Genomic DNA, 18,562 nt, shown 5'->3' on the forward strand with positions numbered 1-18,562 from the left:
AGCGATCGCAACACCCGGCAGCCGACCCAAAATCAGAAACCCTGGACAGATAAGTGTCCATATATTACAAGTCAGCAGCTACAGTATTTGTAGCTGCTGTCTTTACATTTGTTTTTGCTCAGACAGAACTCCTCTTTGAGTACTGTAGAGCAGAGGTTCCCTCTAGAGGTAGGAGGGTAGTGATAGGTAGAAAGTGAAAGAGTTAGGAGGTCGCTGGCACAGAGATACCAGAAGAGAGGAGTTTGTGTCTCCTGCCCTTTGGTTAGAAAATAAAGGTGGGGGGGTATGTGACATAACGAAACCCTGTCACTGTGAAAATAGAGGAGCATATGACAAGGAATTCACATTGAGGGTTAATGCAAGGTTCCAGACTGTCATTTATGAGTGAAGAGAGCAGTGTTTTAGTTTTTCTCCATATTCTGTAGTTTTGGATCAGAACCTATTATCCTGTGTCTGAATTGTACCAGGTGTTTGCAGTCTGTCTGTGTACACAGGTGTGCAGGATTGTTATATACTCAGGCCTGAGAATAGCTCACAGTTTGGAGACAGCTCCCAGTGTGGGAAACAGAAAGTCTCACTCAGGGGTCAGAGGCGCCCCAGCCAGCAGCAATGAGACAGAAGACCTCACCCAGGGGTCAGAGGTTGCCACAGAAAGCAGCCAGGAGACAGGAGGTCTTGTTCCAGGAGTCAGGTGGGCTCTTACCAGAGGTGTATAGGAGAACCCCTATCCAGAAGCCAGGATTGGACTATTCAGCAGGACACTGTGGCTAAAGGCTAAGAGAGCCAAGTGAACCAGTAGAGCTGGACAAGATAGCCAGAGGGACTGGTAAGCAACGGTGCTTCACTGTTCATGATGTGGAAGAACCCCTGCGTGCAGGGCCGGATTAACATAGGGGCTATTGGAGCTGCAGCTCCAGGCCCCTTTCTCAAGATAGGCCCATTTGCCCAAAAAAAAAAAAAAAAAAAAAAAAAAAGATTGACTTTGAGGATTGTAGCTCGGCGATCAGGAGTCACAGAGACCCCATATTTGGTGGGTAGGTAGCTAAAGACCCACCCCAGCACTGGTTAAAATTTGGGGCTGCTATCATATATGGTTCCGGAGATACAGGTCTCCTTGCGCAGCCTGTCAGAAGCTACATACAGAGCGGCAGTATAAATACAAGCTGGAACAGAGTGCTGCAGACTGAGAGGATGAACTCACAGAGCTTATAATAATTATTTGTATATTACTTATGATAATTAACCCCTTGCCACCCAGGTCCATTCTGAGACTTCTCTCCTACATGTAAAAATCATCATTTTTTTATGCTAGAAAATTACTCAGAACCCTCAAGCATTATATATTGTTTTAGCCGACACCCTATGGAATAAAATGGTGGTATTTGCAACTTTTTATGTTGGAAATAAACTGTTTCATTCATAAAAAAAAAACACTAAAGTTATCACGATTTTTTGTTGTGTACTAAGCGATGCTTTACATTTTTTTACAGGTTACATGTTTAGAGTTACAGAGGAGGTCTAGTGCTAGAATTATTGCTCTCGCTCTAATGATCGTGGCGTATGTAACCTGTGTGTATCTGGCTCTGATACTAACCAGTGCCTACCCAGGGACTGACTAGTATCTCTCCCCAGCCTGTCCCCACACACCCTCTTACCTGCTGACCTGTGAATGAGGCAATCACTCCCGCAGTGTTATTGTGTTCTGCCAGTGAATACAATGATTAGTGTTGCTAATTATAGCTGGCAGCACTGATTGTTTTGGGGAAAACCTGACAGGCTGGTTGTACTCAAGTCGCTTAATAGGTTGACTTGTGTAAAACCAGCTAGCCCATACATAGATCGACTATGGCTGGTCTCTGCTTAATTGGTGTAATTTCAATCCATGTATGGCCCGCTTAACCACTACGCAGTCCCTAAACATCCTTCCACAAACCTTTACATTTTTCCTTCCCAGATTACTTCATCCTCCTCTCCTATACATAGTGCCCACTGTCATACTCTCCACACTTCTCTCCTATACATAGTGCCCACTGTCATACTCTCCACACTTCTCTCCTATACATAGTGCCCACTGTCATACTCTCCACACTTCTCTCCTGTACATACTGCTCACTGTCATACCCTCCACACTTCTCTCCTATACATAACGCCCGCTGTCATATCCTACACTCTCCTCACCTGTACATAGTGCCCGCTGTCATACACTTCTCTCCTGTACATAGTGTCCACTGTCGTACCCTTCACACTCCTCTCCTATACAGTGCCCACCGACATACCCTCCATACTCCTCTCCTATACATAGTGCCCACCGCCATACCCTCCATACTCCTCTCCTATACATAGTGCTCACCGCTATACCCTCCATACTCCTCTCCTGTACATACTACTCACTGTCATACCCTCCACACTCCTCTTCTATACATAGTGCCCACTGTCATACCTCCAACACTTCTCTCCTATACATAGTGCCCACTGCCATACCTCCAACACTTCTCTCCTATACATAGTGCCCACTGTCATACCCTCCACTCCTGTACATACTACTAACTTTCATACCCTCCATACTCCTCTCCTATACATAGTGCCCACCGTCATACCCTCCCTCCACACTCCTCTCCTGTAATTACTACTTACTGTCCTACTCTCCTGTACATAGTGCCCACTGTCATACCCTCCACACTCTTCTCTTATACATAGTGCCCAATTTCATACCCTCTACACTCCTCTGCTGTGCATACTGCCCACTGTCTTACCCTTCACACTCCTCTCCTGTACATAGTGCCTTCTGCCATACCCTCTGCACTCCTCTCATGTACATAGTGCCCACTGTTAGACCCTCCACATTCCTCTCCCTCACCTGCACATACTTCACACTTTTATACCATCCATACTCCTCCCCTATGCCTCTTACCCACAAAAACTGTTCTTTAAAATTATATGTTAAAATTATATGTTAAAATTATATGTTCCTCAATGTTACCAGCTCTAGAATAGGCACTTTTGTCAGTTCAACTAAAGGAAATCTCACAGTCCTCATATTTGTTCTGCCCCATTATTAGTACTTATTTTATTTTGTAATTACTATTGTGATGTATAGAGGAACACGGGGGATGTCAGCTACTCTAAATATAGCACTTGTAAAAAAAGCGTCCCTAAAATATATTTGAAATGTTGACAACCATGCACTTAGGCACTGCCCAAGGGCCACAGGGTCAGTAGGGGCCCCATGAGAGGCTCCGGTGATAGTAAAGCGGTAGTAAACTTTTCTAACATTACTACTTTTTAGAGGCCCTTGGGGAGGTTATGCCATAATGTATAAGTGTGCCCAGCATATTAGCACATTAGGGTACACTTACCTGTCAGACCTCTAGTGCTGTGCTGTGATCAGTCCGGCGGGGCCCGGGCACTTCCATCTTCACCCGGTCTTCCTTCTGGGTTCTGTGCCTTCCGTCATTTGTCTTGGCCAGGCTGCGTTGATGTCATTCCCTCTTTCTCCCATCCCCCCTTTCTCTCTCATCCTCCCTCCCTTACCCCTCACACCTCTTTCATCCCCTTTCTCTCTCTCTCTTCCTCCCTCTCTCTCTTTAATTTAATTTGTTATAACAAAAAATAGTTTCCATTTTTATTTATTTATTGTTTATAAAAGGCCCCATCAAAATCCTCAGCACCAGGCCCACGATGTTCTTAATCTGGCCCTGCCTGCGTGGGCAACTGATGTCTATGTGAACTTTCCGTTTTATTTAATAAAAGTAGGTCGCCATGCCCTAAACTACAGTTTCATCTGGTACAACTTCTTAAAAAAAAAAAACACTTACCACATGAGAATAATCTCCCCAATGCCAATATATACAGTATCTCACAAAAGTGAAAAACTCACATTTTTGTAAATATTGTATTATATCTTTTCATATGACAACACTGAATAAATGAAACTGTGCTATAATGTAAAGTAGTGAGTGTACAGCTTGTATAACAGTGTACATTTGCTGTCCCCTCAAAATAACTCAACACACAGCCGTTAATGTCTAAACAGCTGGCAACAAAAGTGAGTACACTCCTAAGTGAAAATGTCCAAATTGGGCCCAATTAGCCATTTTTCTTCCCCAGTGTCATGTGACTCATTAGTGTTACAATGTCTCAGGTGTGAATGGGGAGCAGGTTTGTTAAATTTGGTGTTATCGCTCTCATTCTCTCATACTGGTCATCGGAAGTTCAACATGGTGCCTCATGACGAAGAACTGTCTGAGGATCTAAAAAAATTATTGTTGCTTTACATAAAGATGGTCTAGGCTATAAGAAGATTGTCAAGACCCTGAAAGTGAGCTGCAACACAGAGGCCAAGACCATACAGCATTTTAACAGGACAGGTTACAATCAGAAAAGGCCTCACCATGGTCGACCAAAGAAGTTGAGTGCACATGCTCAGACTCATATCCAGAGGTTGTCTTTGGGAATTAGACGTATGAGTGTTGCCAGCATTGCTGCAGAGGTTGAAGGGGTGGGGGGTCAGCCCATACGCTGCACACTGCTTCAAGTAGGTCTGCATGGCTTTCGACTCACAAAGATGTTGCACAAGAAAGCCTGCACACAGTTTGCCAAAGACAAGCAGATTAGGACATGGATTACTGGAACCATGTCCTGTGGTCTGATGAGACTTAGATAAACTTATTTGGTTCAGATAGTGTCAAGCGTGTGTGATGGCAACCAGGTGAGGAGTACAGAGACAAGAGTGTCTTCAAGTGTGTCTTGCCTACAGTCAAGCATGGTGGGGGGGGGTCATGGTCTGTGACATACTGAAGCAGAGTATGATCCCCTCCATTCGGAGACTGGGTGCAGGGCAGTATTCCAACATAATATCGACCCCAAACACACCTCCAAGATGACCACTGCCTTGCTAAAGAAGCTGAGGGTAAAGGTAATGGACTGGCCAAGCATATCTCCAGACCTAAATCATATTGAGCATCTGTGGGGCATCCTCAAATTGAAGGTGGAGGAGCACAGGGTCCCTAACATCCACCAGCTCCATGATGTTGTCATAGAGGAGTAGAAGAGGACTCCATTGGCAACCTATGGAGCTCTGGTGAACTCCATGTCCAAGAGGGTTGAGGCAGTGCAGGAAAATAATGGTGGCCTCACAAAATATTGACACTTTGGGCCCAATTTGGACATTTTCACTTAGGGGTGTAATCACTTTTGTTGCCAGAGGTTTAGACATTAATGGCTGTGTGTTGAGTTATTTTGAGGGGACAGCAAATTTACACTGTTATACAAGCTGTGCATTCACTACTTCAGTGTTGTCACGTGAAAAGATATAATAAAATATTTACACAAATGTAAGGGGTGTACTCACTTTTGTGAGCTACTGTAAAAAAAAAAAAAAATATATATATATATATATATATATATATATATATATATATATATATATATATAGACAGACTGTTTATGTACTGTATGTCCCATTTTATAATGCACGCTGATGCTTAGTGGGAGAACAGTAGAAGAGAAAAGGATTATACAGCACAACCAAAACATGGGCTCTAAAAATTGTATGAGCGCCAAGATGCAGGGAACACCAAAGCTTGAACTGATATGGTATGCTGCAAGCACAGAAAAGCTCTCCATGACTCTCAATTTTTCATTTTGGAACTGATTCATTAAAACTATAGCAAGAAAGCTAAAGAATTTAATATCAAAGTCTTAGGTTGCTATGTGTCATATACTCCGTATTTTTGCACTTTTACATACTTAATTTTTTTTTTAAATTGCTTATATTTAAGGGTACATTATGACTTCATCATGCCATATGACAAATGAGTCCAATTATGACTTTTCATTAGCAACCTGGCACATGCCTGCAGCACGTTCTTGGAATGCAATGTGTAAGCAAGCATACACAATACAGTCCAACATGGAGAAGATCTGACAATTACAGCCATAGTTAATAAGAACAGCAAATGCATAAAGCCCTTTTAACAAGCTGCTACTATTGGCAGCCCCTTTACTTTTCTTTTTCCTCTCTGTTTTCAATAGAGTTCTCCTATAACTTTTGCTTCCTGTGTATGCTAAAAAAATCATAAATTCATTAGACATGCAACAAACAGCACAGTTTATATATTAAATAATTAACTTTATGTAATACGCATCTTCCATTTGGCTGCCAAAGGTTTAAAACATATGCATCGATAGACTGAGGTCTATATTTTCAATGGTCGAAAATGTGGCTGCCTGTTCCTATTTTGTTACCCTTACATTGTTTATTTATTGATAACTCTTATGATGACTAATTTATTGTGTTATACTTCAAGTTGTGTACAGTAAATTTTTCAGCACTGAATCTATTCAATTATACACTTGACTAATTATATAAAGATTATTTTTTAATTAGGACAATACACATCCTCATTTAGTAATCTGTTATGCAAGTTTTTGTTCATGTTTAGGTCTTTGTTGTGCTTTGAATAGGACAGATAGAAATGATCAATAGAAACTTTGTACAAAATAAATTTCTTAAATTAAGAGTGGAATTAGTAACAGGCCAAATTAGCTTCCAAGCAGCTTAAAGCCTAGGTGTAGCTAAAATTAAAAACAGAAAAATCAACGCAAGGGACACAACTTACATCTTATGGAATGTGTGCATTGTGATGATTCTTCTTTTAGTTGAAATCTTCATCTCTCCCTCCCTTCAGTCCCACTTGTCCCCCTTTTCTTTTTATTCATCCCTCCCTAGTTAATACAACTAAGGGGCTGTCAAGGGTTCTCATAAAGAGAGCCTAAATATGCCTGGACTTTTAACCTAGCTGCACCATTCATAGAAGCCATACTACAACTTCTATGAATGGAGGTTGGGTAGATGATTAATAGCTCCACCCCCTCCATTCATAAATCAATTTCCTTTATATATGTACAGTACTGTGCAAACATTTAGACAGGTGTGAAGAAATGCTGTAAAGTAAATAAGTATGCTTTCAAAAATATATATTTCCATTTATTTTTTATAAATTTACAAAATGCAGTGAGCACATAGAAGAAACATCAAATTAAAATCAATATTTGGTGTGACTGCCCTTTGGCTTCAAAGCAGGAACAATTCTTATGCCGCGTACACATGACCAGACTTTCCGGCAGGCTAGGAATCAGTCGGTCGGACAATCCGATCGTGTGTGGGCTAATTTCGATCATTTTTTTCGTTAAAAAAATCAGAAGGACCTAGAAATAAAATATGTTTCAAATCTGTCCGATGGACTCAATTCCTATCGGGAAAACCATTCGTCTGTATGCTGGTCCGATGGACCAAATACGTTGCAAGGGGAGCTATTGGGTACTGGCTATTGAACTTACTTTTTTACTTTTTTAGTCCCATCTTACGTCATCACGTTCAAAGCAAACAGACTTTCGAATTGACTTAGTGTGGCCAAGTCCGTTCGTTCAGGAAGTCTGACGGAACTCCGCCGAAAGTCCGTCGGGAAGAGCGTTGGACCTAGTCTGCTGGAAAGTCTGGTCGTGTGTACGAGACATTACACTTGCACAAAGTCAGTGATTTTGTAGGATTGGACTCATGGTGTACGAATTAACCAATTATACCAAGCAGGTGCTAACGTTCATCAATTCCTAATGTAAGTCATGAACTGAAACATAATTAATTGTGTGGGAGGCTTAAAACTGTGTGAGGAACAGCCAAACTCTGCTACTAAGGGGAGATTGTAGAAGACAGTTTCATGTCACAGGTCATACAGTACACCATGACAAGACTGAACACAACAAGAAGATACAAGGTAGATATACAGCATTGGCAGGGTCTCTCCCAGACAAAGATTTTAAAGCAGGCTGGGGTTTGAGCATGTGCTGTGCAAGCTCTTTTGAAGAAGCACAAAGAAACGGGCAACACTGAGGAACATAGATGCAGTGGTCGGCCAAGGAAACTTAATGCAGCAGATTAAAGACACATCATGCTTACTTCCCTTTCGATATCGGAAGAAGATGTCCAGCAGTGCCATCAGCACAGAACTGGTGGAAAGCAGTGTGATGCAGGTAGACCTGTCTGGTCAAAATGATCTGATTGGGGGGGGGGGGTTATGGTGTGGGGTTGTTTTTCAAGGGTTGGGCTTGGCCCCTTAGTTCCAGTGAAGGGAAATCTTAAGGCATTTGGACAATTTCATGCTCCCAACTTTGTGGCAACAGTTTGGGAATGGCCCCTTCCTGTTCCAACATGACTACGCACCAGTGCACAAAGCAAAGTCCATAAAGGAATGGATGAGCAAGTTTGGGATGAAGGAACATGACTGGCCTGATCTCAACCTGATAGAACACCTTTGGGATGAATTAGACGGAGACTGTGAGCCAGGCTTTTTCATCCAACATCAGTGCCTGACCTCACAAATGTGCTTCTGGAAGAATAGTCAAACATTCCCATAGACACACCCCTAAACCTTGTGGACAGCCTTCCTAGGAGAGATGAAGCTGTTATAGCTGCAAAGAGTGGGCCAACTCAATATTGAACCCTACGGACTAAGACTAAGACAAATTTCATGTGCGTGTAAAGGTAGGCATCCCAATACTTTTGGCAATATAGTATAAATTATTTATTGATACTATAATTGCAGAAGTATTGGGACACCTGGCTTTACACGCACATAAACTTTAATTGGCACCCCAGTCTTAGTCTGTAGCGTTCAATATTGAGTTGGCCCATATCCTTTGCAGCTATAACATAGCATAATATATACATATATATATATATATATATATATATATATATATATATATATATACTGTATATATATATCTATAGATATATATGTGTGTATATATATATATATATATATATATATATATATATATATATATATATATATATATAGATATATATATATATATATATATATATATATATATATATATATATATATATATATATAATAGAAATTAATGGTGCAATGATTCTTTACCAGTACATGATTAATTATGTCAAAGCAGCACAGATCATGTGTCACCTGCTTATCACCTGCCCCAAGGGATTTTGCGAGAGTACTCCATCCTAACAGAATACAAACGTTAAATAAAAATGGTCTGCAGTCTGCAGTCATACAGTCTGCCATTTTCTAATGTAAAGAAGAATGTGGGTATGCATGCTTGGCGTCAGGACAGAAGCCTTCAAATCAGCAATATCATTATTTTCTTTTTCAGAAGGAGTGATCAGCATAAAGAGCGCATTTATTTCATACATATGACAGGTATATATAAGAATGTTTCTATCAGGTTAAAAGAAGGTGATATGGCTGATGGTGGCAGCTTCTCGTATAAACATTATTGATTAATATGAATTTATAAGCTGATGGATGTTGTTTCAAAAAAAGAATACACTTAATAAAGGGGAAGAAAAATCATAAACACAATGAATTAGACTTACTCTGCCCTGCTGCTTTAAAAGCTGTGTATATGCAAGGCACATTAAAATTGTGATAGAGTCATGGTAATGTGATCTGCACTAATATGTTAATGGATCCTGTCAGGCTTCTAGAACATCTATTTGCCACCATTTGCAAAGCGCAGTGAGAGGCCTGAAATGGTCATGACAGCTGAGCAGACACAAAATAACGGAAAACACAACAACTCTAAAGACCTATACTTTAACTCTGCCAATGCCTGGATGTATTTAAAAGGAAATGTCTGGGAGACATCAGATTATCAAAATCCATATGAGATAAAGGTGCATTCACAGTTGTGAGCTGCTGTTGTTATAGTGCACCTGGGTTATGTACTGCTGCCTTTCCATTCCGAAGGTGGACACACATTTAGTATACTTAAAATTGGGGATAAAGGAAAATTAAATCATGTTCGTATGTTAGCGCCATAAACTGATTAACTTTTTAACAGTGACAATTGCAATTGGGTACCTGCCCCAGGGTGCCGCAGGTTCATTTGCAGTTTTCCATTTACTACCATTAAAATCAATAACAATTACTGCACTGCAGAGTGCACAGAGGGGAGTTTGCTGTCCAATTATCCTTTACAGCAGAGCTCGGAAGGAAGCTGTTGAGAGAATTCTTAAAGTACAGTGATGCTTCCCAATGAAGCCACTGAGCTTGATCAGGTGATATATGATGTCACAGAAATAAGCACAAGGAATACACAGGGAAGTATGCTTTCATTCTGAAACTTTCCTGTACATCTCTGCTTAATCAGATTTGTTTTAATGCAGACACTCTGAAGCTGCATGTCAAAAATAGAGCATGCATACTTGCAAAATAATAGGGGCATAGCTCCCAACTGTCCCTGATTTGGGATAAAGTCCCTCTGCCTCTGATTTAGGACAAAGTCCCTCTGTCCCTGATTTAGGACAAAGTCCCTCTGTCCCTGATTTTGAACAAAGTCCCTCTGTCTCTGACTTTGGACAAAGTTCCTCTGTCCCTGATTTTGACAAAGTCCCTATGTCTCTGATTTAAGACAAATTGCCTCTGTCCCTGATTTAGGACAAAGTCCCTCTGTCCCTGATTTAGGACAAAGTCCCTCTGTCCCTGATTTTGAACAAAGTCCTTCTGTCCCGGATTTAGGAAAAAATCCCTCTGTTCCTCTTTCCTCTTCATTTGTTCCTTAATTTGGTCTGATCTATATGGTTGTACATAAAATGCACTTTTTATCTTTAAAAAAATGTTTTTCAGTGCTAAACCTTTCATCCAATTTCTAAATTACTTCATGTGTAAATTCCAAAAGCCAATATAAAGGAACAGTAGTGGGGCAAAAAAGCACATATGGGTTCAACTAATCTTTATTTTATGTATAGGGGGGCGTGGAAAGGGGAGTGTCTTATGCCTACATACTTTTGCTAATAGGTGTCCCTCGTTCCCATATCAGAAAGTTGGGGGGTATGTAGGAGGAATTTATCAAAACGTTAGCAGCAATAGACTGAAGCAGCTGTGCATAGCTTCTATCTTCAGCTTGTTGAGGTAAAGTTTCACTAAACCTACATCATAAAAAACTATGAATAAATGATGTACTATGAGATATGTTTTCTGTATTCTGCAAAAAAAAACCTTGTTGATCCTGCTTCTCTCTATCTCTCCCTTCTGTCCAAGTCTCCAATTCAGCTAGGGATTTTGCAGAACAGTGTTGGAAGCTTTGCACATGCTCCGTTTTCAGTGTATTCCTGTCAGGACTAGGCTCAGCCCTTCCTTGTCTGAGCTGGCCACTCAGCTGTCAGCTAATTGCCAGCTCCTATCTCTCCACAGCTACCCAGCTGTTGATGATATCCTGCTCGTCAGTCCTGCCTAATTAAGTCGTCCAGCCCAGAGGAGCTCTGCCTTCGCCTTGGTCAACATCACAGAGACTATCTCCTGCCTTCCTGTTAAAAGACTTGCTTGGCGGACATCCCTTCTGGCTCCAGATCCTGCTTGATGTTTTACTACACTCATCTCCGGCTCCCTGACGTTTGGCTTGTCTGACTATCCGTTCCGGTTCCTGAACTCTGTATTAACTACATTTGTTCTATTTACTTTTATTATTATACAAGTGTGATTTAACTATACTTCTGTCTCGGTCTGATTTCATGGTTTTTGACAATGTCACACATGTGAGTGTATACACAGTGGTAAACGACAACTCACTCCCTCCTTCTCCATGCCTACTAACCAGCTAAACACAATAAGGGTGGGTTATTACATGTAGTCCAATTGAGGCTTCACCTTCCTATTATTCTTATGCTGGCCAAACACACAGAATTTTGGCCGAAACTAGTCGTTTTTGGAAAGATCGTTCGACAGTCATGCTGTTAGTGGACCAACTTTTTTTTAAAACAACAGGAGTGCTTTATTAACAAAGACAAGTGTACAGAATAATAGAACAAAAGACAGGGGAGTAGCCCACATCACAAACGAGTACATAAAATGAAAAGGTGACACTTCCCACATATAATACAGATGGCCAGTAAGAAATACATACAATCCTAACAGAAATACCATCCCAATAACACTCATAGAGAGGAAAAAAAAAAAAAAAACAACACCACCGGGTTTAGGTAAGTGCTCCCACCCTATCCAGAGGTCCACGGGAGCCAGACCTTGTCAAACTTCCATGGGCAGCCTCGATTGTGATACGTGAGTTTGTATAGTGGCAGAACACTGTTTATTTTCTTCTCCCACAGGGCTACACTAGGAGGAGAGGTGGAAAACCAATGACAGATAATTTCTTTTTTGGCGTAAAAGAGGAGGTATGAAATCAACAGCCTAGTATGATAGGGTGTTTGTTCATCGGCCTGAATATCCAGCAAAGCTAGCTCGGGAAGCCTGGGGACACCCAGCTCCAGCCTGGTATTTAAATGATCAAAAATCCCATTCCAGAAGTCGACCAATTTCACACAATCCCAGAACATATGAAGATATGTCCCCAGCTCCGTTTTGCACCGGGGACAGTACGGATCTCTGGCGCGATAAATTCTGGACAGACGGACGGGGGTATGATATACCCTGTGTATAAATTTGGTTTGAACAAGCTTATCTCCTGCGGATATTACTAATTTACTGCCCTTATCCAGACACTCCTCCCAATCATCCCTTTCCAACGCCGGAATATCCGCTTTCCATTTATCCCATAACGAGTTCAGCTTAGAAAGAGCAACAGGGGACACGACACGATACACATCGGAGAGTGGCTTTTTAAGACCACCTCCCGTGAAAAGTTCTTCCAACGGAGTGGCCTGTAGGGTCGGGGGGCAGGGAACTGCGCTCTGGCTGCATGGCGCAGCTGGGCATACCTGAAGTACATCCAACCGGGCAAAGCGTGGGAGGCAGACAGTTGAGCAAAGGAGAGAAGACTACCCGACGGCATTATGTCCCCCAGCGTTCGGACCCCAAACCTCACCCATACCTGCGGGTCTGGAACTGTCCTAAAGTGAGGCAGATTCGGATTACCCCACAAAGGTTGGGCCGGAGACCAAGATCCCGGACGCAGAAACCTGCGTCCAGCCACCCCCCAGACCCTGAGTGACGTCTTAGTGGGACCGGGGAGGACAGAGTAGGCCCGCGCCCCCTTGTAGGCCAACACCCCCAATTCCTGCAGGGAACCCAGGATAGCTGCCTCTAAGCACACCGCCGCATTCGACCTGCGCGCCGCAAACCACCAAGAGACGGTAACCAACACGGCGGCCCAGTAGTAGAGCTGCAGGTTAGGAAGGGCGAGACCTCCAACAGTCGTTGGGGACTGCAACGTGGACTTAGCTAGCCTAGGGGCAGAACCATTCCATATAAAGGAACCTATAATATGGTCCGCTTCCCGAAAAAAATAACCCGGTATCCACCCCGGACAGTTCCGGAAAACATAATTAAATTTGGGCAAAAGTATAATTTTAAAAATATTTATACGTCCCAGCAAATTTAGTGGAAGTCCAGACCAAGATTGACACTTCTCACGCAAAAGACGGAGGAGAGGGAGCACATTCAGGCTGTAATACCGACTGGGATCCCTAGCCACCCACACCCCCAGGTATTTAAATTCGGTAGTCCAGTGCAACTGCACAGTGCCAACCGACGGAGGTGGGCCAACATCTATGGGAAATAGGATGGATTTAGACCAGTTAATATTAATGCCCGAAAACGAGCCAAATTTATCAAATATCTTGAGTGCCGCTAAAAGAGATGGACCCGTGTCATGTAAATAGAGTAGGGTGTCGTCCGCGTAAAGGGATATCTTTTCTTCCACAGTACCCACCCTAAGGCCCCGTACGGCGGGTGACCCCCTGATCAGGATGGCTAGGGGTTCCAGGGCCAGGGCAAACAAACCAGGTGACAAAGGGCACCCTTGTCTGGTACCCCTCTGCAAGGAAAAAGGTTCCGAGAGGCAGGTATTCGTGCGCACCCTGGCCCTGGGAGCCCTATAAAGCAGCTTAACCCAATTGATGAACCTAGGGCCAAACCCAAAGCTAAGGAGTACCCCCCAGAGAAAGTTCCATTCCACAGAGTCGAATGCCTTCTCGGCATCGAGAGAGGCAATCGCTCTGGACCCCACAGCCTCATGGTCCACAGATAAATTGAGAAACAGACGTCTGATGTTGATATCCGTGCCCTTGCCGGGCATAAAGCCCGTCTGATCGGCATGGACCAACGTAGATATCACTAAATTTAACCGGGTGGCTAAGATTTTGGCTAGCACCTTGGCGTCCACATTTAAAAGGGAGATAGGGCGATAAGACCCACACTCCCGAGGATCCTTGCCTGGCTTGGGAATCAGGACAATGACAGCCTCCCCCATAGATTCGGGGATGCAGTTCTCCCTCCCAAGCCCCTCAAGGAGTTTGTGAAATCGAGGTGCCACTAATTCAGCATGCTGGGAATAGAATTCAGCAGGTAGGACATCAGCTCCCGGGGTCTTACCATTTTGAAGGCCCCCGATCGCTAATTGTATCTCCTCCAGGGAAATATCCCCGTCCAGCAACGCCTTATGTTCCGCAGATAAAACCGGGAAGGGGATATCCATCAGGTAATCCTGCAGTTCCTCAGCCGAGTACTGCGCCCTTGACGCATAGAGGCTTTGAAAAAAATCACAAAATCTTCTGTTGATATCCACTTGGGAGGTAAGCTCTCTGCCCTGGGCGTCCATAACACTAGCTATATGGGAGGAGGCTGATTGAACCCGTGCCAACCATGCCAATAACCTGCCATTCTTGTTACCGTACTCAAAAAGCCTCTGCTTGGAATGCAACATAGACTGCTGAGTCTGAGTCACCTGAAGGAGAGATACCTCCCTAAGGACCTCCTGCCATCTGCGATAGGTATCCACATGTCCCGTCCGAACATATTCTGCCTCCCGCCTCCCACATTCTTCCTCTAAATCCTTGAGAGATTTATCCGTTGCCTTACGGATAGCGGCAATATTGGAGATGTAGTGGCCCCGCATTACAGCCTTGAATGTGTCCCACATAACCGAACCCTCCGCAGAGTCATCATTCTGGTGCCAGAAATTGCATACCGCCTCCTCAGTTTTTTCCCGCAACCTCTCATCAGTGGCCCAGAACCTGGACAGACGCCACAGCCTAGGGCCCGGAGATTGGGCCAGGGACAATGTAAGTAGGAGCGGAGTATGATCCGATATCCCACGGGGTAGATGTCGCACAGATCTAGCCCACCGTAAAGCCCCCGGAGAGGCGTAAGCCAAGTCTATGCGAGACAGCGCCCGGTGAGTAGCGGAGTGACACGTGAACTCACGTGCATAGGGATAGTAGTGGCGCCAGACATCCACCAGAGCAAATGTGTCCGCCCATGCCTGGAGGCCCCCCCCAGACCGAGATACAGGGCGGAGTCTGTCCAGGTCCTGATGGGGCACCAAATTAAAATCCCCAAACACTAAAACCTCTGGTGCTTGAAAACCCATAACTGTGTGCATAATGTCATATAACAACTGACCATTCGCCGGAGGCGGGAGGTACAGCCCCACCAGCACCACTTCTTGTTCGTATAGGGAGACATGCAAAATCACAAACCTTCCACCCAGATCGGTCCGCACCGCTTTGATCGAGAGCGGAAGAGACCTATGGATCAGGATGCTGACACCCCTGGCATACGCAGAGTAGGTAGCATGATAATGAGCACCCACCCACGCCCTCCGGATACCAAGTGTGCGCGAACCAAGCAAATGGGTCTCTTGGAAGATACAAATCTGGGGATTATATTTTTGTAAGAACTTAAATACCAGGGATCTTTTGGTGGCCGAATTAAGACACCGGACATTCCAGGAAACAATCGAGATGTCAGCCATCTAAGTCATTATGTAGATGAGGCCACCCGATCCATAGGCATCCCCCCTCCCACCACCCCCCATCCGGAAGTACCACAAGATCAATTAGAGCTAAACCAGGCCCGTACATTATAATAGTAGGACAAGAGCACACTCCCCCCAACCACAAAGTCACTCCAAAAAACAATAGATAAAGAAAACAAGAAATCAAAAACATCATAAAACAGAAAAAAAGACAGAAAAAAACATAACCACCCCGTCTGCAACGGCAGAAACAAGTAGTTCCCCCCTGCCCGCACCCCCCCGAACCTCGGGGGCGCCTCATGCCCCCAAAAAAAGATCCAACACATCCGCTATGGAGAGCGTGAGTTCATAGCTAGAGGTTTCGCCCTGCGGGCACAAGTGAGCCAAAGAGTTGCTGAAAATAAAAGGAAAAAGAAAAAAAGGGGGTACAAAAAGAACCAAAGTCTCCCAACTCCTGTTAGGGGTACTGGCTTAGTTACAAACAGATCCACGGTCAAATAAGGGTCTACTACAGTCTACTCCAACATAAAAATAAGGAAGTCCCCGGCCAAAGATCGGGCAGCAGCCCGAGCAGTTCCGTACCTGCGGAGATCTGGTGCAGTCAGAGTCCCCCCATTAACACCGAAGAGATGCACCGTCTCCCACTGACCAGCATCCCGCTCACCTAGTGGTTGTACAGACGAGGGCACCTGGACCACGGCAGGCCGCACAAGTCCATGTAGAAGCAGATCGCCTTGGAAAGAGTCCTTGCCAGTGTGTAGCTCCCCACGCGACCGGTAAGTAGCCAGATGGAAAGTCCAGCAACCCCGCCATGCCGCACAGTGTTACATCCAATCCCTAGGAGGAGAGCCAGGAACAGGCCTGTCCAATGTCAGCGCGAAGTGTCCAGGGAGTCCTCCATCAAATATCCAACACAGTGGGAAATACAAAATTAGAGCACAACAGTCCAAATATAGCCCCAGCCGACCGGTAACAACATAGGAACATCACGGGTACTGCCATCCCTCACCGGCGCGGAGGAAGAGATTCCAACCAGGCAGCAGCTTCACGTGGGTCGGTAAAGAAGCGAACGGCTTCGCCATCCTGCACTCTCAGTCGGGCTGGGAATAGAACACTGTATTTAATGTTCCGCGACCGGAGACCCGCTTTCACCTGGTCAAAAGACCTGCGCATTTTTTGCGTTTCCAAAGAATAATCCGGGAACAGCATAATGGTAGAGTTTTGGTAACGTAGCTCCCCTATCCGCCGGGCAGATCTCAGGGCCTCATCTTGATCCCGAAAATGCAGGAGCCGGAAGATCAGAGTGCGCGGTCGTGCACCGGGGGGCCCCAGAGTAGGGGGAACACGATGCGCTCTTTCCACTGTAAAATAAGAGGAGAACTGCTCTTCAGGTAAGAGACCGCGCAACAGTTCCTCGACAAAGACAGTGGGGTTCTTCCCCTCCACCCCTTCTGGCAGGCCGACGATTCGAAGATTTTTTCTCCGGTTTCTGTTCTCTGCGTCGTCGGCCTTGTATTCCAGAGCCCGCACCCGCGTGTGAAGGGAGCGAAGGGACTCCGCGTGTTCCAAGGTAACGCCCTCTGTCCGCCCAATACGCTGCTCCGTTTCCGAGACCCGCGAACGAAGCTTGTCGAGATCCTGGCGGACAAGACCCACATCTAGTTGTACAGCCTCTATTTTGTTGGTCAGAGCCGCCTGACACGTAGCTATGGCCGTCATCACCTCACGAAAGCCGATCGCAGCGTCCTCTGCCTGGGCCTCCATCTCTGTCTGGGACGCCATATTGCGCGCTCTGGCCTGGGGGACCGCGGCCTGTTCGTTCAAAACCGGAGCTGGATCCGGGAAATGCAGCTTCTTCCCCTTTCGGCGTGTTCTGCTGGACATCCGGAGCACCGGAATGCAGCGTTCGGCCAAAAATAGATGTATGAAATAGGTATTCAGGATAATAAATCAGCAGAGCTCTGGCAGGCACAACCTCTCAAGTCGCCATCTTGGACACGCCCCTAGTGGACCAACTTTACTGACGATTCCGGCAGCGGCCCGGCTAAGGTCGATGGATCTGAAGCAAAAACTTTTACCGTTTCAACTAAAGTGTATATGTGGATGTTGTAATCGAAAAAAATAAGAATATTCTGTCTTGTATTATTTATAGGTTTTTATGATCATGGAAGCGATCATGTAAACGAGTTTGTTCTCTCAGTTAGTGGCCAATTCGCTTTCGAGCGATGAATAATCATTCAATCTGCAAACAACCGAAATTCTGTGCGTGAATGACCAGCATAAGACACAGGCTGGAGGGAAATCTGCCCACACCATGTTATTGCCAAAAAAATGTAAGATTTGACTTCAAATATATATATTTGTATGACAATTTAAAACAGTATATTGATATTAATTATGTATTCGAAAGGTTGTTTTTATTTTGAACATGTGACCAACAGCAGAGGACTAGAAGCTCCTCCTACTTATGTTTCCATGCAGACAGGCTGAGAAAGATCTGGGTCATGTGAGCTGTATATCGATTGCAAAAAATATACTTTTTTTTTTTTTAATTAAAATAATTACAATGCCATCATCCATATACTGAAATAGGAGGGACAATGTATATTAAACAGTGTGTGTTTAGTATCACTTTAACCGCTTGCCGACCAGCCGCTGTCATTATACTGCAGCAGGTTGGCATGGCTGCGCATACCACCATAGGTGTACGTCGGACGCTTTAAGCGATATTGTGTGGCACTATGCCAGAGCCGATGCGCATGGTCAGCGGCTGCGATGTCCGCCAGCAATCGCTCCTCAGAGAGCCAGAACAGGG

This window comes from Lithobates pipiens, unplaced genomic scaffold, assembly GCF_037356315.1.
Source record: "Lithobates pipiens isolate NorthernLeopardFrog02 unplaced genomic scaffold, aLitPip1_a1.2 Scaffold_16, whole genome shotgun sequence".
NCBI classification, from domain to species: Eukaryota; Metazoa; Chordata; class Amphibia; order Anura; family Ranidae; genus Lithobates; species Lithobates pipiens.